Below are 19,287 nucleotides of genomic sequence, written 5' to 3' on the forward strand. Positions count from 1 at the left end.
TAGAGCTAAGCTTTTTTCATGACCCCATTCCATCTCCATATAACCAGGAAAGCCAGACAAGAAGGACTACTTCTTCCAGGAGCCATGAAGGTCAGGAGCAGAGGTAGAAACAGCCATAAAACTCTGATTACCTTGTTTCTCTGAGGCAAGCTAGGGTGGGTAATGAAGCCAGGCTGATAATTATCTTCCTGTTGGTGATAATGGCAGTGATCCTGGTGATAGTGACATCATCTCCATCTGTGGCAGCTCAAGGTGGTGTCACCGGAGATGATGTTAGTCTTACTGGTGGTGGCAGTGCCTGGGGTGGTGGGAGGGACGATACCATGAGTGGGGGTTGGGGTGCTTAGTGGTCTGGTTAGTGCCAGCTTAGCTGTGACAGTTAATGATGTTCGTCACTGTGGTCCTGGAGACGCTGCTGGAGACCTTCTGGGAAGCTGGACTCAGGTTGGCTTTGGTGCCCCACCCCCCACCAGGAGAGCCCCTCAAGCCCCTCCCCCCCTCAGTGAAGGGGACAGGGCTCAGGGCCTCCTGTAGAACTGGCTTTATTGCATTCCCTGTTCTGGACAGTGTAAGCACTGTCCCTGCCTCTCCAGAGGGACAAATGTGATAAATAACCAGGGAGGACAAGTGGGAGGAGGCAGCCCAGCCACCAGAAGTCATAAGTCTCTGTCCAGTCGTGTGGCAGGCTCATTACAGAAAGCTCTGACGCTCTCTCTGCTGCCTGGCCTGGGGCTCAGGAGAGCACCCACTGCAGACTCCCAGTCCCGATGGCTCTGCAGCACAGTGCACCTGAACTTCACAGAGCCTCACTCTCCTCTCCCTGCACACCAGGCCTGGCAGGCCCAACCTGCCCCGTGGCTGCATCCAGAGGCTCAGGCCTATCTTCCCCCAACCCCAAAAATCCAGGGAAGCATTTGAGGGTTTTCCAAATATCTTTGGAAATAGGACAGACAAATATGAGCTGGATGGCAGTACAGTTAGGTGCACTAGATTAACAACATACCCACAGAAGCCTGGGTTCAAATCCCAGCACTGGTACTTACAGAGCACATGACTTTGGCAATTCTCTTACCCTCTCCTCACCTATAAAATGGAAATAATAACACATACCTTGTTTCTTTAGGAGGACTATGTGAGAGGACATACGTAAACTCCTGATTATAACAGGAGTGCTTTCTATGAGCCTGGTACTGGTCTTTACATAAATTATCTCATTTAGTTCACACGTTGACGCTGTGTGGTTAGGTACTAGCCTATCCCTCTTTTATTGATAAGGAAACTGGAGCATAAAGATACTAATTAACTTGCTTAATGACACATTGCTAAGTGAGTGATGGAACTGGCATTTGAACTTGAGTAATTTGACATCAGAGCCTCTTTACCACCAGACTGCCAGATTAGTATACAGCAGGCACTCAACAATGCATATTTATTGAGCAGCTACTATATTAAGGCAGACTCATGGAGTCCTCCCAACTCCAAGACATACATGATGTTTGCATGGAATATTACATTTGATAAACTGCTTTCTCACTTAACCTCAGAAAACCCTGTGAAATAGGTATTGTCTGTACTTCCTTGAGGAGAGAAGAGATCCCCCAAAAGACTAAGTGGCTTAGCTGAGATAACACCTTCAGAAGTGGTGGGGCCAGTGCCCATGTTCAGGGTTTCTGATAAGGACCCTCAAAGTCCCCCACCAAGGCTTTGGGGCTGCCCCTTCTGCCCTCTTCCCTTCCACATGTGGCTTCCGGACTCTCTCATCTTCCACACAACCTTGCCTCACCACTTTCCAAGAGCAACATAGCAACCTGATTACGGAACACTGACAACTGGAGCTACCAGCCCCTCGGTGGTGTGGCTATGACGTCACCCCCTCGGTGGCGTGGCTCTGATATCACCTAAAGGGATAGCCGTTCTCTTCCAGTTGTCTCTGAGCATCAGATACACTCATCTGCAAAAGAATAATTGGCTGAAGTTAAGAGCAGAGTCGGTGCACATCCAGAATATAAAAAAGAAACTACAAGGATGCCTGGGTGACTCAGTCAGTTGAGCAGCTGACCTTTGGTTTCGGCTCAGGTCAAGATCCCAGGGTCATGGAATTAAGCCCTGCTGAGTGTGGAGCCTGCTTGAGATTCTCTCCCTCTCTCCCTCTGCCCCTCTCCCCAGCTTGTTCGCACTCTCTCAAAATTAAAAAATTAAAAAGAAACTACTACAAATCAATAAGAAAAAAGCAGACAGCCCAATAGAAAAATGAGCAAAATATTTATACAGACATTTCACAAAAGAGGCCATACACATGGCCAATAAGCACAAGAAAAGGTGTTCCACATCATTAGGCATCAGGGAAATGCAAATTCAATGAGATACCACCACATCCCACCCACAGACGGGATAAAATTAAAAAGATCGACAAACCAAATGTTGGTGAGAATGTTCATATGTTTCTGGTGGGAGTATGAAATCATACAACGACTTTCCCAAACTGTTTGGCAAAAATCTATAAAATGTATACATCATGACCCAGAGATTCCGCTCCTAGGGATAGACTCAAACTACAAGTACATCTGTGCACTAGATGATAAATAACAGAATGTTCATAGCAGCGCTACTCATAACTGCCTCAACTGGAGGCAACTCCAATCATCAGCAGTAGAAAGGATAAATAAATTGTGCTGTATTTGTGTAATGGAATATTACGTATCCATGAGAATGAGCACACACAACTATATACAATATGGGTGAGCCTCACAGATAGTGTGGGGCAAAAGAAACCAGATACAAAAGCATACATCCTCTATGATTCATTTACACGAAATTCAAAACTGGGAGGAGCTAATCTATGGTGTGAGAAGTCACAAGGGGGTTACTCTTGGCAGGTAGCAGTGACCAGAAGGAGAACTTAGGGGGCTTGGGGGTGGCGGGGCAGGGTTGTTCCATTTCTTTAACCGAGAGCTGTACATTTATGATTTAGCATTGTTTCTGAATGCATGCTTCAGTAAAAAGTTTTTTGTTGTTGTTGTTTTTCTTTCTTTCTTTTTTCTTTTTTACAGTGTGGTGTCTGTGGCTGGAGAACAGAATTCACTCTTCTTTTTTTGACAGGGTTGCCAGACTGATGGCAAGAAAACTGTGCCAGACATAGTGCATCTGGACTTCACTGAGGAATGTGACAAGGCATCTTATGTCCTTGTGAACAAGATGGACAAATGTGGCTGGGTGACCGTGTAATTAAGTGGATTGAACCACTGTCCCCAAAGGGTGCTGATTAAGGAATAAATGTCCACCTGGAGGGAAACTCCTAATGCCTCTGGGCTCTGTCCTTGTCCTGGGAAGTCAAACACTGTTATCCCAGACTGCAATGAAGACATAACAGACAGGCTTATCACATTCACAGACGACACGAAGCCGGGAGGGAGAGGGGACAGGGCATGACAGAAGCAAGATCCAAAATGATTTTGGCAGAATGGCCAAGTGAAGCAAATCTAATAAGATGAAATTGAGTCAAAAAAAAAAAAAAGATGAAATTGAGTCAAGGATCTGCGGAAGGCCCTGTGACTGGGGCTAAAAGCTAACTTTTTAAGTTGAGGGTGTAAACACCCCTAGAACAGGGGCCCTCCTCTGGATCCCGGGGCCCACCCCAGAGCCCGGCACAGACAAAGCACTCAGAAATAGTTGCTAAGTTAATCCTCCACTGGAGGATGGAACCGTGCCCGGCCCCCAGGCCTTGTAGGGGAAACAGTGTACGTGCAGACCTAGGTGTCCTACTCTGGCAGGTGATATGAACAGCCTGTCAGTCAGTTCTGGATCCTTTTAAAGAGATGTAGACAGGGGCGCCTGGGTGGCGCAGTCGGTTAAGTGTCCGACTTCAGCCAGGTCACGATCTCGCGGTCCGTGAGTTCGAGCCCCGCGTCAGGCTCTGGGCTGACAGCTCAGAGCCTGGAGCCTGTTTCAGATTCTGTGTCTCCCTCTCTCTGACCCTCCCCTGTTCATGCTCTGTCTCTCCCTGTCTCAAAAATAAATAAAACATTAAAAAAAAAAAAAAAAGAGATGTAGACAAACTGACACCAGCTCGGATAAGAACCTGGGACCTGTCTTTGAGGAACCATAGAAGACACTGGCCGTATTTAACCAGCAAAATAGAAGCCTGGGAAGAGGGGGAAGAGGGGAGAATGGTCAGGGTCCTCAAAAACCTGCCAGGCTGCCCTGCCCTCTGGGAAATCATAACCCATGGACACAGATGGATTCACCATGGAGCTGATATGGCTGCTGCTTCAGGGCCCCTCACTTATTTTTTTTTTTTTTTTTTTTTTAATTTTTTTTTTTTCAACGTTTTTTATTTATTTTTGGGACAGAGAGAGACAGAGCATGAACGGGGGAGGGGCAGAGAGAGAGGGAGACACAGAATCGGAAACAGGCTCCAGGCTCCGAGCCATCAGCCCAGAGCCTGACGCGGGGCTCGAACTCACGGACCGCGAGATCGTGACCTGGCTGAAGTCGGATGCTTAACCGACTGCGCCACCCAGGCGCCCCAAGGGCCCCTCACTTAAATAGGCCCCTTCCAAGATTCTCAGAGGGGAGTTGACAAAATGTTCACATGATCATATAGCTTTGTAAAATCTGCAAACATAGATATTTTAATCCTAACCTGTTAAAATCCCCTTCTCTTTCCACTTTGACTTCCCCTCCTCACATTTTCCTCCATGTTATGTGGTATCCCAGTGGCTGTGGGCATTTATGGGATCCAGCCCAGGGGAAACTAGGTTAAGTTTGGGTTGGGTGTAGTGGACATTTTTATTTGATTCTCAGTCACTTCCACGTCATAGCTGTGCTATTGCTAGCTGTCCTGGTGCAGGGGTGACATTCAAGAGTATTCCTTCCATCCATTCAGCAATGTAACATAACGGGGCAGAGTCAGAAGGCCAGAGTCCATACGTGTGTGTCCTGTATGCCTGACATTGGAAGTATGTGGCTAATGGAGAAGAAGACAAGTGTGAATATACAGAGTCAAAAACAAAACAGGAAACAAAATGAAACCCTATAGGTCAGTCCTGTGCAAGATGTCATTCATTCTCTACAGCCCTAGGGTTTGGAATAGAAACCAAAGGGCAGGGGATGGGCTTCATTCAACTAGAGAGTTTCCATCATTATTTAGCATTACTGCTTTGGTCTTAAGTGTGGATGGAGTGAGCGCCTTGAAACCAGAAGGTGTTTAGGCGTGGGCTGGAAACCACCTAGCAAGGATGTTGTAGGAGAGAGTTCAAGAATGAGATGGGAAGGCTTGCCTTCTCTGACCTCAAGCGTCCAAAGTTCTAGCCAGTTCATTCAGGAGGCCAATCGCCGGTTAGCACTTTCAAAGGGCAAGCATTGATCCCACAGTGCCTTTTCAATCCGTGGAACATCTCAAAGCAAAATTTTGAGAGATTAATTTTTTAATCTTCCTTTTGTGATAAGGCAAATGTAATATAAAATTTGCCATCTTAACCTTTTTTAAGTGTATAGTTTAGTAGTGTTAACTATATTCACATTATTGTGCAAATGACCTCCAGAACCTCATCTTGCAAAACTGAAACTCAGTGCCCATTAACCATCAACTCCCCCCTCTCCCTGCCAATCACCATTTGCTCCCGGTTGCTAGGAGTTTGACCACACCTGATACCTCACATAAATGAAGTCATATAGTATTTCGGGTTTTTTGTGTCTGTTTAGGGCTTTTATTTTTGCATTATTTAAAATGAGGTACAGAGGCGCCTGGATAGCTCAGTCGGTTCAGCACCTGACTCTTGATTTCAGCTCAGGTCATGATCTGAGCCCCGTAGGTTCAAGCCCTGTGGTGGGCACTGCCCTGACAGTATGGAGCCTGCTTGGGATTTGGTCTCTCTCTTTCTGCCCCTCCCTTCCTCACTCTCTCTCAAAATAAATGAACTTTAAATAAGATAAAATGAGGTATGGTTTACAAACAATAAACTGCATAAATCTTAGATGTAAGGCTCAGGGACTTTTTACCTAGGCATACGTGGATGTCCCAAATCAAGATAAGGCCCTTCAGAGCCACAGAAGACCCCCGAGTACTCTATCCCACCATATCCCCCACCCAAGGCAATCCGTATTCTGACCTCTGCCAAAGTTGATTACAGCAGAATACACGCCAAGCTCGAAACTGAAAAGTCCAAGTTCTCATTCTCTTATTAACAAGTTATTCTGAACCCTGGTTTTCTCAGCTGTGAAACAGGGATGCTACTATCTACAACACAGGGTGCTATAGAAAGGTATCAAATAAAATAGCTTATGACAGTGAGCCCAGAAAAGACTCAGTACATGCTGGTTGACTATGAACGTTCTTCCCTTATAGTGGTGCCATGGCAGGATGAGGCAGGAAGGGTACTGTTCCTTGGGTGTAATGAGGGGGTGGGGAAATCCTCTGTTATGGAGGACTCTGAAGACAAAGGTCTATGGGGGGGAGTAGCACCACTGCCAAGAGACTCTGGTCAAACCTGCTGAGCTGCCAGCCACAGATCTGGGCCCACAAACCCACAAACAGACCCACGTGTGCCCTGCTGGTCTGGCCACACTGGACTCGATAACGGGATGGTGACTGCACTGCTCACTGTGTACCCTGCAGGTCAGTGTTCTCCAAAGTAAGCCGTCACCAGAATTACTAGGAGGCTGATGAAAACAGAGCTCGCTGGGCCCATCCCCAGCGTTTCCGATTTACGGTCTCTAGAATCGGGCTTGACAATGTTCGTTTCCCATGATGCTGATACTGTTGGTCCGGTGGTAAGAACACTGGTGTGGTAGAACCTGCTGATTCCTTGCCCAGGTCCCCTACACCAAAGCAGGCATATCATCTCTCAACTGCTGAGGACGTTGGCTGCGAAGGGACCCCAGCTGCCCCTTCGCTGGAGTATCACCCACTGCAAATGAGAAGCACCTTGTCCTCGAGGTCACCCACCCACTATAGTCCACAGCTAGTGACTGACTGATGAGGAGGTAAAAAGGGCTGGCCCTCCTCTCAAAGGGGGGGACAACTTTGTGGTGTGGTTTTTGCTCCAAAGCCTCCTGAAGATCAGACTAATGTTAGGTGTTAGCAGAGACCACATCCATGCTCAACTCCTGCTATAGACTAAATATTTGTGTTTCCCTCCCCATTCCCCACCCCCACCCCCCACGCCCCCGCATAATTCTTATGTTGAAGCCCTAATCCCCAGTGTGATGGTACTTGGAAGTGGAATTTTGGGGAGGTAATTAGGTTTAGATTAGTTCATGGGGTTGGGACTTTCATTACAGGATTGGTGCCTTTACAAGAAGAGGAAGAGAGACCTTCCTCTCTCTCTTTCTTTCCACGAGCATGCACAGAAGAAAGGCCATGTCAATACACAGTGAGAAGGCAGACGTCTGCAAGCCAAGAAGATGGGTCTAATCAGAAACCAAATCTGTCAGCACCTTGATCTTGGACTTCTCAGCCTCCAAAAGTGTGAGAAATAAATGTCTGCTGTTTAAGTCACCCAATCTTGTGGTATTCTGTAATATATTCTGTGCTCTGTTATACCAGCTCAAGCTAAGACAGCTCCCTCCTCTACAAGGAGTTCCTGAAAAGCAAGCACCCCTTAATGAACCATGTATGTCTGAATCTCTGGCTCAGGCTCTGCTTTCAGACCCAAGACACAGAGCGGGTATTTAACAGTGTTTGTTGAATGAGTGAACAAACATGAGACACACAGGGCTTGGGAAGATGACCACCATCCCCCTCCCAGCCCCTCTCAGACTGCAGGAGCCAAGGTCCATGTGGCCGCCGTTGGTAGGACTCCCCCAGCCGGTAACCCAGCTGGAGTTGCTGCAGTCTCTATCTGCGAGATGCTGCCGACGACTGCCTTGGGCTTCTGGATGGATTAATTAATTACTGCCAGCACCAGCAAGAGAAAGCAGCCAGCCTGACAGCTCAGGGCTGCTGGCAGGGCCTGCAGGGCCCCTCCCAGCCCCTCTTGGCAGGTGAGGTCTTCATTTCCCAGTACTTGGCAGAGTTGGGTCAGGGAATGGGTAGGAATGAATGGGGTCGGGACATAGTCAGGAGACAGAGGACGCAAGGGAAACAAAGGCCTGGAGCATCGCATTTCTTGGGCACCATCCCCCCTCCCATCCAGGGTCTCCTGTGGAGAATTAACCCCATTGTCCAAATAGTGAAACTGAGGCCTAGAGAGGCACACAGATTTACCTGGGGTCACAGGTTTGGGGGGAGGTTTCCGGGCCCTCTGCCTTCCAGTGTGGCTTTGGCCAGCTTTGGAGTGTGGTTGGTAAAGGAGGTGGCAATGGGGACAGGATTTCTGGTAACTTCTCTTCCTTTCTCCTCCCTGCTGTAAACCTTCCCTATCAGCAGGGGCCTTCCTAGCCTGAGACAGATTAGGAAAAGGAGAGACTCAAGCCGAAAAAAATGTGCTGTGTCTACCCCAGGGAGGGGCCAGGGATAATGAGGCGCTTCGTGCCCAGCTCTGCACCTCTACCCCCTATCCCGTCATCCCCTTCCCTGTGGCCAGGACTGAGCTGAGAGTCGTGGGGCTGATAGGAATGACAGCTGCCTCCGTGATTAACCACTATAACCACACACAGAGGAGAGGCGGATGGGGAGTGGGGGCAGGAAGAAGTGAACTGGGGGGCATCACTCTTTAGCTAAATGGGAGGGCCTGGGAGGACCCTCACAGCCAGCTCTGGGTGTGAGATTTCCAGGGCGGGGCTCCCCACTTCTGGGGCAGTGGGCTCTCCCCTTCTGGTGTTTTCTTTGTTGCCACAGCTCCGCCGTGGTAGCAAGCCTGGCATTGGTGTTTATCAGGCAGCCTCTGTGCTGCCCCCTCCTTGAAGGGGAAATGAGAATGCACCTGTCTGCGCCTCAGTTTTCCCATCTCTAAAGTGGGAACAGCAAGCATTCCTACCTCAGCGACGGATGGGAAGACCTAATGTGCTGACACACGCAGAGCAGTTAGGACAGTGCTCGGCATGCAGGAAGTACTGTAAGCATAGCTGTTGCCAAATTTCATCAAATCTAAGCTGTCATGGTTTGGATGCACCATGACTTCATGTACCTCTAAGAAAAATAAAACACTGCTGAAAATAACCAAAATTCACTGCTTGAAAGACATATCCTGATTTCAGAAATGCTAAAATTGTGGGGGAAAATGTGTTTCTTAGAAAGATGAAGTACAGCATTATTCTCCTTCATATTGCTTCCTAACTGAAGCACTTAGCCCCCCGCCAGCTGCACGGCAGGTGCTAAATAAACATTTGTTGAGTGAATGAGTGACAGGCCAGCAGCACCAAGTACGAGGGAGGTGAGGGGCGCCCAGAGCCTCTTGGAAAGCCCCACTCCCCATCTTCTTCCCCACTGGCTCCCAACGCCCTCCCCCCCCCCCCCCCACCGTGGAGACTGCCTGGCCCAAGGTCTTTTCAGTCTCTGCCTGTCCCACTTTGTCCAACTCCAATGACCAAACCCCTCAGCCTGGCATGGCTCCCAACAGGTTAATTGGGTAGACTGGCTGATGGCCCCTCACCCAACACCCACCCACCCGTGGGTACCATATGTGCTCTAGTGCCCTGGACCAAATAAAGCACACCTTCTCTGTGGTACCCTCAAGAGTGACCATTCACGGGAAGGTGCAATTAGATGGACTTCCTGGCTCCTGAGAAATGCTCAGACTACAGAGAAATGCTGGAAAGGGGGGCGGGAAGGGGGGAATGAAGGAAGGGGAACAGCGTGCATGTAGCTCTCTCCCCATTTTCTCTTTTAAAAAAGTTTTAAGAGTGGGCTTTCTTCCTTTCTGCCGTAGGGTCGAGTAGCTGGTGTCGAGATGGGCAAATTCATGAAACCCGGGAAGGTGGTGCCGGTCCTGGCCGGACGCTACTCGGGACGCTAGGCGGCCATCGGGAAGAACATCGATGATGGCACCTCAGACTGTCCCTACAGCCATGCTCTGGTGGCTGGAATTGACCTCTATCCCCGCAAAGTGACAGCTGCCATGGGCAAGAAGAAAATCGCCAAGAGGTCAAAGATCAAGTCTTTTGTGAAAGTTTATAACTACAATCACTTCATGCCCACAAGGTACTCTGGGGATATCCCCTTGGACAAAACTGTTGTCAACAAGGATGTCTTCAGAGACCCTGCTCTTAAATGCAAGGTCTGATGAGAGGCCAAGGTCAACTTTGAGGAGAGGCACAAGACCAGCAAGAACAAATGGTTCTTCCAGAAGCTGCGGTTTTTGTTTTTTTTTTTAAAGCTCTTCAGCTGATTTTAATGCTCATTTTTATTTTTGAGACAGAGAGAGACAGAGCATGAAGAGGGGAGGGTCTGAGAGAGAGGGAGACACAGGATCCGAAACAGGCTCCGGGCTCCGAGCCGTCAGCACAGAGCCCGATGTGGGGCTTGAACCCACGGACCGCGAGATGATGACCTGGGCCGAAGTCGGACGCTCAACCGACTGAGCCACCCAGGCGCCCCCAGAAGCTGCAGTTTTAAATCTGTTTTGTTTCAGTCATCAAAAATACCAAAAAAAAAAAAAAACAAAAAAAAAATTTTTTTTAAGATGTTTATTTTTGAGAGAGAGACAGAGCACGCACCAGGGAGGGGCAGAGAGAGGGGGAGACACAGACTCCAAAGCAGGTTCCAGGCTCTGAGCTGGCAGCACAGAACCCAAAGTGGGGCTCAAACTCACAAACCGCGAGATCATGACCTGAGCCGAAGTCGGACGCTTAACCGACTGAGCCATCCAGGCGCCCCTCTCTCCCCCTTTTCTCCTCTGCAACTCTCTAAAAGGAGATTCAAATCCCAGCTGGCATTAGCAGCATGACCTTGGTCACGCTACTTCTCAGAGGCTCATTTTTTTCCTATCTGTGAAATGGGGATAACAATAGTTCCTTCCTACACTTGGTGAGAGGGCTAAATAAAACAACACATAGAGTGTCAGAGTGTCTGGCTGGCCCCTTCCTTTCCTCTGCCCTTCCCCCTACCCCTCCACTCTCTCACCTGCTCCTTTCTCTCTCCTCCTACCCCTTTCTAGCCCTGCCCTAAGACCTACTCAATGCCAAGACTGATTAGTTTTCCTTCAACCCCTGAGAGCACTTTAAATCCTGCAGGGAGGGAGGTGGGGCTCAGGACTGTGGAAGCCTGAGGCTGGGGGCAGCTGTAGTGGGGAGGGGCGGTCCTCACACTGGGAATTTGCACTCTGGTTATTCCCACAAAGATTTAATTTGTGTCTTAATGGGCCACAGCCTCCTCCGTAAAAGCCCTAAAGTGCCTTTTCTTTTTAAAAAAAATGAAAGTTGCTGATTGTGTCTGGTGCTTCCTGGGGCATGGCGAGGGAGAGGCAAGAGAGAGGGGAGAGGGGAAAAGAGGAAGAGGAGGTGGGAGGGCTTAGGACTGTCAGATTCTGCTTTTCCCCTTTTCCCTCTTGGGTATCAAGGTCCTGGTGGGTGGTGACGGTGGCTGCCCCCGGCTGATCTGGAGAGAGCAGTTAATGGCCTGAAATACTGAACGCTGTTTCCCCGGATTCCGTTCTCCTGGAAGGACAGAGATTGTTGAGGTACAGCCATTCAACTCAATCCAAACAACAACCCCCACTGATCAGAACTCCTACACTGTGAAGGTATGGCTGGGACCCTGGGGGCTTTAGGGGAGGAGGAGAGGGATGGGAGAAAGAGGAGATGTTAAACACTTCACCACTGCTTGGTCGGCCCTTATTGGAGAACTAGTTCCCTCTCCCTCTCCCCTCCCCACCCCCCAACAACACCTGCTCACTATCTCCCTCCAAAACTCACCACAGAGCCCTGAGCTCAGACCTTGGCCTCAACCACCATCGCATCTCTAGTCCTCCCAGAATCGCTCTTACTGCTTGTTGTGTCTTCCTAGCCGACACCCTCCAGCATTGACTTGGGGACTGCTGAGGAACCCAGGGTATGGTGTTTGGGTCTCCCAGCTGAGAAGCACCAGTTTGTAGGATTCCCAAACCATTGACTCTTAAAATCAAGATCTCTCCTTCCAACAAACAACATTCCGGGCCAAGGTGGCCCAGGTGGTTAATTCCAATGGGGAGAGCAGATGTATCTGAGTAATCAATTCAATGCCAATCAAGATAACTTATTACAGATAGATGTGAAAAATAGCAAAGTTCTCAGTTTTCCTTCTGTTGAGGCTTTTTATGTCTTATCTCACCATGCCAACCTCACTCCACTGGGCATAGATGATTGTGCCTATTAGCCAAATGGGGAAACTGAGGCAGGGGGCTAGAAAAACAGGAACCAGTAGGTTATACACACCAGGAATTAGATATTCAACCAAGCCAAGGTGAGCCATCCTTAAGTTCCTCCTCTCCTACCCCCATCTTTTTTTTTTTTTAATTTTTTTTTTAAAACGTTTCTTTATTTTTGAGACAGAGAGAGACAGAGCATGAACGGGGGAGGGGCAGAGAGAGAGGGAGGCACAGAATCGGAAGCAGGCTCCAGGCTCTGAGCCATCAGCCCAGAGCCCGACGCGGGGCTCGAACTCACGGACCGCGAGATCGTGACCTGAGCTGAAGTTGGACACTTAACCGACTGAGCCACCCAGGCGCCCCTCCTACCCCGATCTTCTACCTATAATTTTTTCTATGTCTCCAGCTCAGGTTTAGGATCTTTAAAGTGGGGAGAATTAGAAGTTGTCTTGCCAAATACCCATCCCCCTCCTTCACTGTGGTTCTCTGGAGGCACTTGAACCGGTGATAACAAATGTAGATGCCTGCAGGGGCAAGCCAGGTGGGAAACACAAATGTGCAAATTAGACCAGATCTAGAACTGCAGGGAGTGGAGAGGTCTGTGGCAAAGTAGAGAGTGTGTGGCCTTCCTTATAGCAGTCAAACCCCAATAATTAAAATGAAGAATATGAATCTTCTGGTTAAACAATGTAATTGAATATGCACATTTATCTTTTTAAAGGCAAAAAACAAGATCACAAAAAGAGAATAAAGAGGGGTGCCTGGGTGGTTCAGCTGATTGGCCATTTGACTTCGGCTCAGGCCATGACCTCACAATTCGTGAGTTTGAGCCCCCTAAAAGGGCTCTCTGCTGTCAGGGTGGAGCCCACTTCTGATCCTCTGTCTCCCTCTCTCTCTGTCCCTCCCCCACTCAGGCACGCTCTCTCTCTCTTTCAAACATAAATAAACATTAAAAAAAATAAAAATAAAAAGTCTCTAGTGGGGGGCACCTGGGTGGCTCAGTCGGTGAAGCGTCTGACTCTTGATGTCGGCTCAGGTCATGATCTCATGGTTGTGGGATGGAGCCTGGATTTGGGCTCCATGCTGAGCGTGGAGCCTGCTTGGGAATCTCTCTCTCTCTCTCTCTCTCTCTCTCTCTCTCTCTCAATAAAAGTCTTTAGTAAGAGCAGTTAGACGCTCTGGCCTCCTCTCAGACCTCAGTCAGTTACCCTGTCCCCACCCCAGCAGAAGCCTGGATGTTTATTCCCAGGAGGGGTTGAACCAAAGGACCTCCAGTCTCACGAATAACAGGCCAGCTGGAAGTAAGGTGCTATACAAGTTTCGTAGGGCTGTCATAACACACAATCAAAAATTATTTTCATGGCTGAAAATAATAGAAATGTATTCTTTCACAGTTCTAGAGGTCTGAATTATGTCAAGATGTCAGCAGAGCTGTGCTCCCTGCAAAAGCTCAAGGGCAGAATCCTTCCTTGCCCCTTCTAACTTCCAGTGGCTCTGGGGGTTCCTTAGCTTGTGACCACATAACTCCAAACTCCTCTTCTATCCTCACATGGAAGTCTCCTCTTCTCTGTGTGTCTGTTCTCTGTATGTCACTTACAGGACACCTGTCATTAGATGTAGAGCCCACCTTGATACTCCAGGATGACCTCATCTCAAGATCCTTAGCTTAATTACATCCACAGAGATCCTCTTTCCAAATATGTTCTCATTGGCAGGTTCAAGGAATTACAACTTGGGCACCTTTTAGGGAGCCAAACAACTCACTGCAGGTATTTTACTGGAAGAGATGATAAGTGACAGTCTGTTCTCCGAACAGCGGGACTCCAGCTCTCTTTCCCTACTCAGTTCTAAGCATGCTGGCAGTCAGGTTTATACTCCCTGGAGGAGATTGGAGAACCTCTCCCTGGAGAAACTGACTATCTTAAGAGAAAAGTCTATATGTGCTGACATTGGGCATCTGCCAGTGAAGCAGCTAAGTCCCCACCTGATCACCTACCCATGAGGCCCACTGGGTGGGAAGGACAGCCTTCCCATAGAGCTGTCAGATGATTTCCTAGTAACCCGCTTTTAAGTATGAACAGATAGCAGGGATCATCACATGTGTGCAGAGTCTTCAGTTTAAAAGATGAAGACCAAACAGAAAAGCAGAAAAGAAAGGAAATCTGACAAAATGGAAACCATGCAGGAAGCTGATGAGAACTTACAAAATAAAAAGTAATATAAAACTTATTTCCAGAGAGATGAGAATATGTTGTATCCATGTAATAAGAACAAAATACTATAAAAGGAATCATTCTGAAAAAAAGTGTTCTTAAAAATGAAAAATAATTTAAAAGGATAGCTACTTGGGGTACCTGGGTGACTCGGTCGGTTGAGCATCCGACCTCAGCTTAGGTCATGATCTTGTGGCTAGTGGGTTCAAGCCCCACATTGGACTCTGTGCTGACAGTTCAGAGCCTGAAGCTTGCTCCAGGTTCTGTGTCTCTGTCTCTCTCTGTCCCCCCCGTGCTTGCACTCTCTGTCTCTCTCTCAAAAATAAATAAATAAACATTAAAAAAAAATTGGGTCAGTCACCAACATTTAAAAAAAAGTAAAAATAAAAATAAAAGGACAGCTACTTAACTTCAGTATAAAAGTATAGAAAGAAATAGGGGCACCTGGGTGGCTCAGTCAGCTAAGCGTCCAACTTCAGCTCAGGTCACGATCTCACAGTCTGTGAGTTCAAGCCCTTCGTCAGGCTCTGTGCTAACAGCTCAGAGCCTGGAGCCTGCTTCAGATTCTGCGTCTCCCTCTCTCTCTCTCTGCCCCTCTCCTGCTCATGTTCTGTCTCTCTCTGTCTCAAAAATAAATAAATAAAAGTATTTAATTTTTTTTAAAAAAGTGTAGAAATAAATTTATGGAAATCTCCCACAAAGTACAATAAAAAGACAAAAAGTGGGAAAATGGAAGAGAAAAAATAAGAAAATTCAAAGATCAGTTGAGAAGATCCAACATATGTCTTGTAGGAGTAACAGAAAAGGAAGAAGAAGAAAAAAAAAAAAAAAAACAGAGAATATAGAGGGAAGAAATAAGCAAAGAAGTAATATAAGAAAATTTCTTTCCCAGTACTAAGAGACATGCTTGAGATCATCCAGAACAATGAACAGGAAAGGACCTCTATAAAGCCACATCATTATAAAATTTCAAAACACTAGTGATAAAAAAAGAAATCCTACAAACTTCTAGAGATTAAAAAAACAAAAGTCACCTGGAAAGGGAAAGGAATCATAATGGACTCAGATTTTTCAACCACAGCAGAAGCTAGAAAATAATGAATCAATGCATTTTAAATGCTAAGGGACATGGCTTTCTGTCTAGAATTGCATACCCAGCAATACTATCAACAAAGGGAGGGTAGAATAAAGACATTTCAGACGTTCAAGATCTTAATATGTGTATCTGTATACCCCCTCCAGGAGCCTGGAGACTCCTGACCCTGTTTTTATTTAAAATGTTAATATTTGGCTCATTATTATATTAGGTTCCTATTGCTGTTGTATCAAATCACTGCAAACTTGGTGGCTCAAGACAATACAAATTTATTATTTTACATTTCCTTTGGACAGAGTATGACATCAAGCTCACTGAGCAAAAACCCAGGTGTCAGCAGGACTTTATTTACTTCTGGAGCCTCGGGGGGGAAATCTATATTCTTGCTTTTTCCAGCTTTTACAGGCTACCTATGTTCTGTGGCTCGTAGCCCCATCCCGTCTTCAAAGCCAGTGGGATCTTCATCATATCACAATGCATCACATCATATCACTCTGACTCTGCTCCTGTGATTACATTTTCTTCCACTTTTAAGGACGCTTGTGATGACAATGGTCGCACCTGGACAACCCAGGCTCATCTCACTAACTTAAGGCCAGCTGATTAACAACAGTAATTCCCCCACAACCCTAATTCCCCTTTCCCATATAACTTAACACATTCACGCATTCTGGATAAGGACACAGACCTTGGTGGGTGGAGTGGGAGTGGAGGGGGGCAGCATTTTTCTTCCTATGACAATCATGGATTTTGTTTTGCATTAATTTAGATTTTTTTAGATATTGCATGAAAATATTTCTCTTTACTACTGGGTTTTTTTTACATTTTTTAAAATGTTTATTTAGTTTTGAGAGAGAGAGAGCACAAACAGGGGAAGGGCAGAGAGAGAGGGAGACACAGAATCCGAACCGTCAGCACAGAGCCTGACTCGGGGCTCAAACCCAAGAACCATGAGATCATGACCTAAGCCAAAGTCAGACGCTTACCTGATTGAGCCACCCAGGTGCCAACTGCTGAGGGTTTTTTTGGTGCCCCATAAGTTTGATGCTGAGCTGAGTGAGCATCCTAATCCAGGCTCTATCTATTTGTTCTTCTTTTCCACCCCTTCCAGCCTCAGGCCAAGCCCAGCGAAGCATCCTGGGCCTCAGGATTCCCAAAATCCAGACAAGTTCTGCAGGCCCCTTCTCAGCTATACATTCCTCTGCTCCAGTTTGAGAGATGGGGGCTCATGTTGCCGAGTCAGAGAAGGGAAAGGTTGCTCATTCCTCCTCAGCCCCAGGGAGGAGCTGGGCAGCCACTTCTACGCACCTGATCCCCCCTCGGGGCTGCAGAGCTAGCCAGCCTTATAGCCTGACAGCAAGCAGGGAGGGTGGAGGCTGGAGGTGGGGGGAAGCGGATAGAAGAGATGAAAGAGGGTCCGGGCACTGCCTGAAGGTCAGGGAAGCCAGCGGTGTCTGGGCCACCGCAGTGGGGGTTGCTGGAAAGCTGATGCTGCTCACACCCTGGAGATGCCTCTGGGAGGTGGGGGTCTGATCTTCAGCCATTCTAGCAATGTCACAAAGGACACTGCTGAGTGGGGGGTTGGACTGGCAGGGAAGGAAACGACTGGGAAATGGGGGTCTCCATCCCAGAGGTTGTGGGGGGAAGGGGAGCGGCCAGCAGGAAGACCTTGTGTCACAGAGTGCTCAGAATGCAAAGCAATCTTTGAGAGACACTATGCACTCAAGACCTTAGCTTTGCATAGCTGCATAAAGTCCCCAGGGCCCGTAAAAAACATTCTCATCTGGTTATTGCCACCACCTGAGAGGCAGGCAGAACAATTCCCATTTTGCAGATGAGGGAACTCCATGCAGGAAGCCCCAGCTGTCCTCAAGGCTCAGAGGCCCAGACCTTCCAGGTGCTTCCTCTTCCCCTCCTGGGCCTCTGTTTCTAGGATGGGAAGGGAGAGTGATGAAAGAAACTGGGAGCAGATAAGGTCAGATGAGGAACAAACACCATCACCGCCACCCCCCACAACATGTCTGGCTCCCAGAGTTCCCATGCAGGACAACACCAACCTCAGGTCACCCTCCTTGGAGTCTGCACACCAACCTCAGCTCACCCTCCTTGGAGTCTGCACCAGAGGGAGCAGGTGTAGGAGCTGCTGGGAGATGCTGCTGGCCTCCACTCACAACTGCCTGCCTTTTGCTATCCACATCCACCACAACAGAGGGTCAGACCCTGGGGCCTGGTCTCCTGGGATGAAAGTGGGGCCAGTAGCCTCTCCCTGCCCTGCTTCAGGGCCTCTCACCTTCCCAAAGAAGGAGGAGCCCCCCTTCACAGGCCTGCCAGGCCTGTAGACCCTCCCTTGCTGGCAGGGCACATTGAGGAGGGAACATTGAGAGGGTGGCCTCTCTGAAGGTATCCTGCCTGCTGCCCCTCCCCCACACATACTTCATCTTATGATACCTAGGCACCGCCAGGCATACTGCCCGGACTTGGCAAATATTGACTAATTCTCTTCTCTTCCCATGCCATGGTAAAGACTCCAGGAAGAATTTTCCCCCTCAAATGGGTGTCAGGGTGCAGGCCGGGGTGTTCAGAAAGGTGTGCAACCTTCCTGGGTCCTACCAGCATGGAAAGGCCTGTCTGCACATCCAGCATGGCTTGGTGGGAGGCAGGGAGATGGACAAGGTGCCCTCTTGCCCCTCCATCCCACCCCCCACCACCAACATGCTGCCCTCAGAGGCAGGTGTGACTGGCAGCTGTGGGCTTTCTCGATGAAGTGAGATGACGGAGCAGGTCCTATTCCCTCTCCAACCACCACCCCCCGGGCTGGCTGGGCTCTCTGTACCCAGAAGATAAGAACCAGGTGCAAATTAGGTGGCTGAGTCACAAGGGCATTGAAGTTGGTAAATTTTCCACCAAGAGCACTGAGGAAAGGTCACTAGAATAATAGGTGGAGAGGCAGGCAGGAGATGGGGATATCCAGAGACCAGGCACAGGAAAGAGACAGGGACTGAGAGGCTGGAGAGGAAAGGGCAGGGTAAAGCAGGGGGATGAGGGGAATTCCCCAAGGGGAGAGGGGGAGATGGGAATTGGAGCCTGGCCTGGCCTCCTCAGGACTAAGCACTGCCCTGGGCTCTGGAGAGGGTGAGGCATTTTGCAACTTGAACAGGGGTTTCTCTGAGCCTCTGGCTGCCTGAAGCTCTCATTTCCCAGGGCAGGTGGCCTGGGAGGGTGCTAGAAGGGCTGGCAAGCTGAGGGGTCAGAAGTCCTGGTCTGGGCCTACACAGGCCACATTGCCTGACCCTCCCCTGGGCCTAATCAGAGGCTTAGAGCACAGAGCTGTCAACTTATTACTCAAACGACCTGAGCTGTTGACCCACAGCTAACCACTAATGGTTTGCATATTTTGCATATCATTTGCATTCCCTTAGGGGTCTGTCAAAACCTCTGTGATCACTCCCTAGAGGCCCCGGCCCCTATTTTGCAGGTCTCCATCCCCTATTCCACTGTCCCCTGATGTCCCCCAGGCCCAGGCCCGCACGCTCCCATTTCCCTACTCTGCTGCCTCATCTGAGACCAGATAGAGCAGGTCATGGGTGAGGGCATCTTTAAACGTGAAGAGCACAGCAGGGCCAGCAGGTCCAGCTGGGAGCAGCTGGGGGCACCTTGAAAGGGGGTGACCGAGACCTGTCTGGTGATTAATCCTCCGGCTAATGGAGGCTTCACTGCCACCAGGGCTTTTAAGGAAACTCAGGGAAGCCCTTTA

General features: G+C 48.6%; 1 long non-coding RNA gene and 1 pseudogene across 1 annotated transcript; both read left to right on the forward strand.

Moving 5' to 3' along the window:
• Positions 1–112: 112 nt before the first annotated feature.
• On the forward strand, positions 113–3,299 carry LOC132677676 (uncharacterized). Its single transcript, XR_009609358.3, has 2 exons — positions 113–444; positions 3,100–3,299. It is a non-coding gene; the product is annotated as an uncharacterized LOC132677676 (long non-coding RNA).
• A 6,463-nt stretch (positions 3,300–9,762) lies between these two features.
• Positions 9,763–17,872, forward strand: LOC132676397 (large ribosomal subunit protein eL27 pseudogene; annotated as a pseudogene).
• Positions 17,873–19,287: the final 1,415 nt, after the last annotated feature.

Source organism: Panthera onca, chromosome B2 (assembly GCF_046562875.1).
Source record: "Panthera onca isolate mPanOnc1 chromosome B2, mPanOnc1 haplotype 2, whole genome shotgun sequence".
Taxonomy (NCBI): Eukaryota; Metazoa; Chordata; class Mammalia; order Carnivora; family Felidae; genus Panthera; species Panthera onca.